A 4,947-nucleotide genomic window follows, 5' to 3' on the forward strand; every position below is an offset into this window, starting at 1 on the left:
TAGGCTGGAGCATTGGGCTGAAAACAACAGAATGAAATTTAACTGGGATAAGTGCAAAGTTCTACACCTAGGAAAAAGAAATCAAATACACAGTTATAAGATGGGGGATGCTTGGCTCAGCAATATGACATGCAAGAAGGATCTCGGGATTTTTGTTGATCACAAGCTGAACATGAGCCAACCGTGTGATTAAGGTTTATGGTTTATTTATTTGGATGTGGCTGCAAAAAAGGCAAATGCTATTTTAGGCTAAATTAACAGAAGTATCATTTCCAAATCGCGTGAAGTATTGGTTCCCCTCTATTGGCACTGTTTAGGCCTCATCTTGAGTACTACGTCCGGTTCCGGACACCACAGTTTAAGAAGGATGCAGACAAACTGGAACAGGTTCTGAGGAGGGCAACAAGGATTATCAGGGGCCTGGAAACAAAGCCCTATGAGGAGAGACTGAAAGAACTGGGCATGTTTAGTCTTGAGAAGAGAAGAGTGAGGGGAGATATGATAGTATTCTTCAAGTATTTGAATGGTTGTCACACAGAGGAGGGCTGGGATCGATCATCCCAAAGTGCAGGACACAGAACAATGGGCTCAAGTTGCAGGAAGCCAGATTTCAACTGAACATCAGAAAAAACTTCCTAACTGTTACAGTGGTACAACAATGGAACCAATTATTTAGGGAGGTGGTGGGCTCTCTAACACTGGAGGCCTTCAAGAGCCAGCTGGACAACCACCTGTTGAGTATGCTTTAATTTAGATTCCTGCATTGAGCAGGGGGGTGGACCTTATAGACCCCTTCCAACTCTATGATTCTATGATCCTGCAACACTATTCTTCTCCATGTTTGTGTAGGGACAAGCGCAGCTGTTTATTGCAGGGTGGGAAACCTGTGGCCCTCCACATGCTGTTGAATTCCAGTTCCCACTAGCCCCAGCCAGCACATCCAACAGTCAGAGGGTGATGGGAGTTGGGCCATGCATTTCCAGCCCTGGTTCACTGCATTAATCACTTTAAAGCACCATAGGTTTTGCTGAGATAAATGTAAATACGTGCTTAACTAACTCCACACTGAAAAGCACTCTGTGTGGAGCTCCCCTTGGACATGGATTGGAAGCTCCAGCTAGTGCTGAATATGGTAGCTAGACTGCTGGTGAGGGCAGATAAATGACAACACATGACCCCATAGTTAAAACATCTGCACTGGCCACCCCTCTGCTAGAGTCAGATTCAAAGCTCTTGTGTTAATTTACAAAGCCCTGAACAACTTAGGTCTAGGGTACCTTAGGGACCACCTGAACCCTTCTATCCCAACTCAGTCATGAAGATCTGTAGGGGTATATTTTGTTGCCCCCCAAGTTGGTGAGGCTCATCTGATGTCAACATGAAACCAAGCCTTCAGTGTTATTGACCCAGTCTTGTGGCATGCTCTTGCAACAGAAATTCAGCAGGAGTCTTCAATATTAATTTTTAAATGCTTGTTGAAAATGTTTCTATGTCACCATTCTTATATGGACAATTCAATAGAAAAAAATCTGTTACAGCTGGTAATCTGTGATTTTGGTTTTTTTAATGCAATTTTTATGTACTGTATATATATTTTATGCAAGTATATTTGTTGTACACTGCATTGATTTTTTAATGAAATTGTAATATATAAGTATTTCCATAAATAAATAAACATGACTTAAAGGTTGGATTGTGTCCATTCTTGTTATTTTCCATTCTTTCTTTTCCAGGGTGATTCTGCTATGTGTATTTATGAATGAGAGGAGAAGAATCTGAAGAATCATTAGAATTAAAAGATGATACCATTATGATATGATTATGATCGGCTCACAAAACGCCTAAGTGAAAAGCAAAGATTTTAACACAATCAGAATCACTGACTTGGAAAATAATGTTTTAGAAATTTTGTGTATGTGCAAAATATTAAATATTCCTGAAAAGCAGCTATATATATGCTATTGAGCTGCACAGATACTCGGGGAAGCCAACAAAATTAAAAGCCACTAGACAAATTGATGCCAACATGGAAAGCATTTTTTTGTTGCATGCTCTGCAAGTCAGTTTTAATATCTCTTTTATCTCAGACCAAATCCAGAATCATTATGAATCTAATATGAGGAGTGCATATTTTCTTGTAAGGGATTGTTGATGTGCTTCATACAAGGTAATCTTCTCTGTTAATTGCTGGAAAGAATGCTGCCAAACTTGTGCAAATAATACAAGACTCTTTCATGGAACTATTAATTCTCATGACATTCTTACAGTGCCATCCTGTGCATATTGATTCAGAAGTCACAGTGAGTTCAATGGGACTTACTCCCAGATAAATGGGTTGCACTGAGGCTGCAGTGCGGGTGGGTAGGTGGCTATATGGGGTGAGTGGGATATTAAAGGTGGTTCAACCACCTTTTTATATTATTATTATTATTATTATTATTATATTATGATATCCCAAGGAGCTCAAGGTGGTGCATATAGTTCTCCTCCCTCTCCATTTTATCCTCACAACAACCCTGTGAGTGAGGTCAAGCTAAGAGGCTGTGACTGGCCCAAGGTCATCAGCAAGCTTCATGGCAGAGTGAGATTTGAACTCTGGTCTCCCAGGTCCTAGTCCAGCACTCTGACCACTACAGGAATGCTATTTCATTATGTCAGCTTCCATGCTCTAAATTTTTAAAAACTTTAAAAAACCAATGGGAGGGAAAGGGGAGGGAGAGATGCAGACATGCAAAAGAGGATGTCTCAGTTCATTCCTAGTGTGGTGGAATGACTTTGGATCTCGACTGCTTCCTAGTCCTTTCCTGGCATGCCCCAAACATGCACACTTTTTTTTGCCTTACCAATGACAGACCTCCAGTATTGGTGGGGTCAGGGTGTTAGAGGGTCTGGTGGAATTGGGGAAGCGGCGATTCCTGACATAGGATCCCTCTTGCCTGCACTGGAGCTCTATATCTGACACCAGAGAAGGGGATCCAATCTATCCTATGATGCCCTCCCAGGGGCTACATGATTGCAGTCTTAATTTCTTACTTCTAAACTGGTTTGAAGAGTTACACAAGTAATTAAACTGAAGCACACTAAAGTGCATAGTTGTCCTTTGTTGACCTTGAGTCTCAATGAAGTGACTTGAAGGTAGATCTGAGGCTTTGCCAGTCCTTAGGTGCATTCACACCCACTTTTTATGAGTAGAGGACCCACGACTTACAGGTGCTGTTTATCTCTCTTCTGGCTACTTTTTTTCTGTTGTAAGAAGTGAGGGGAATGGGAGGTGTGTGATGCATTTGACCCACCAAAGGGTTTGTTGTTTTTCACTCTGAAAGTCAGACAGAACAAATACATGAAAGACAGAATGAAAGACAGAGGCAGACAGGCAGATCTTTTGTTATTGTGCTCCCATTCATGGCAATGTGGCAGGGGCAGGAGAATTTAATGCTGGATTTTACATTTCCTCTATTCAGTTCTGGAGCAGGAAAAATCCCACTTCCTACATAGGAAATAGGAAGCTGCCTTACACTGAGTCAGATCATGGCTCCATCTAACTCAGTACTGTCTACACTGACTAGCAGTGGCTCCCCAGAGTTTTAGGCAGGAGTCTCTCCCAGTTCTACCTGGAAGCACTAGGAACTGAACCTGGGACCTTCTGCACACAAAACAGATGCTGTACCAGTAAGCTATGTGGCCCTCCCCCTGAATGTATGCCTTTCCATTCATATGCTACTTTTTGCACTAATTCTTAGAAACAAGCTCAGTTTCACACTTAACAGGAGACCATCTTCTTCCTTATGTTCTATTGCAATTGCTAAGATCAACACTCAACTGCATAATACCATCCATGATGTGGTCTGAACATTGAGGCAGACTTTGGCTGAGTTCACATGCATAACAGATAAGGATCCCCCCCTCCATGGGGAAGCACTGAAACATTTGGCCCCTACCTCCATTTTGAAGTAGCATAGTGTGGGAACAGTTTTTACCATAACATGTTAGGATAAAAGGGTGTTGTTTTATCTGATGGTTATACAATGTAGACACCTTCAAAATGCTGCGCTTGTCAGCTTTTTTAGATGTGCTGTAAAGTCCTGGCAGTTTCAGCTAGTTTTTTGAGGACAATTATAAACAGATGGACTTCGTATTTATCTGTAGTAAGGTGTTATGGTGCCTCCTCTTATTTTAATGCCAGCTACTCATACCTCTGCTTCAGATAGGCAAAACAAATAAACAAAAAAGCAGCTTTAGAACTTACAGGGAAGTACAGCCAGGCATCTGGATGGTGTTGCTTTGATGGAAAAGTCAGGAGGGCTTATAAGGGAAAGTTGTGCAGCCAGTAGATGTGGATCCAAAAGGGAAATATTGCCAGCAATCTGTGAAAGAGACTGTGCAGATGGTTGGCAGTGATTGCTTATAATGTTCAATGCTGCTCTAAAAAAGAAAAGAAATAAAATGAATGTAGCTCTGAAGGTTTTTGATATGGTGATTAATAGGATTGACCAGCTTTCTCCAACCTGGTGCCCTCTGTATATTTTAGACTACAACTTCCATCAGCCAGTATGTGCTTGCTGATGGAACTGTAGTCCACAACATATGGTTAGCACCAGATTGGGGATGGGTGAGATTGAGGAAGCCAATTAATTGGTACTAATTGTAGAATCAATGTGAGTAATGACCAGGATGTGTGTGTTCTACACTAAGTGTCATTCCCGATTTCCATATGAAAATCGATTTTACATAAATTAAGCAAATGTGTATATTTGCAATTTTGTACAATGTATTCTGATTCTAGTCCTGGGAGGGCAACCCCCCCTCCCAAACCATGGCTTCTGACCTATGGATTCCTCATTTTGCCCTCCCCTTTTGATATTCGCTGTGCTGGATTAATTTAGCAGCTTTACCACACACAGCTAGCTGTATACTGAATGAGTAGACTTCCCTTTGGTTTCAATCATA

This window comes from Rhineura floridana, chromosome 5 (assembly GCF_030035675.1).
Source record: "Rhineura floridana isolate rRhiFlo1 chromosome 5, rRhiFlo1.hap2, whole genome shotgun sequence".
In the NCBI taxonomy this organism is placed as follows: Eukaryota; Metazoa; Chordata; class Lepidosauria; order Squamata; family Rhineuridae; genus Rhineura; species Rhineura floridana.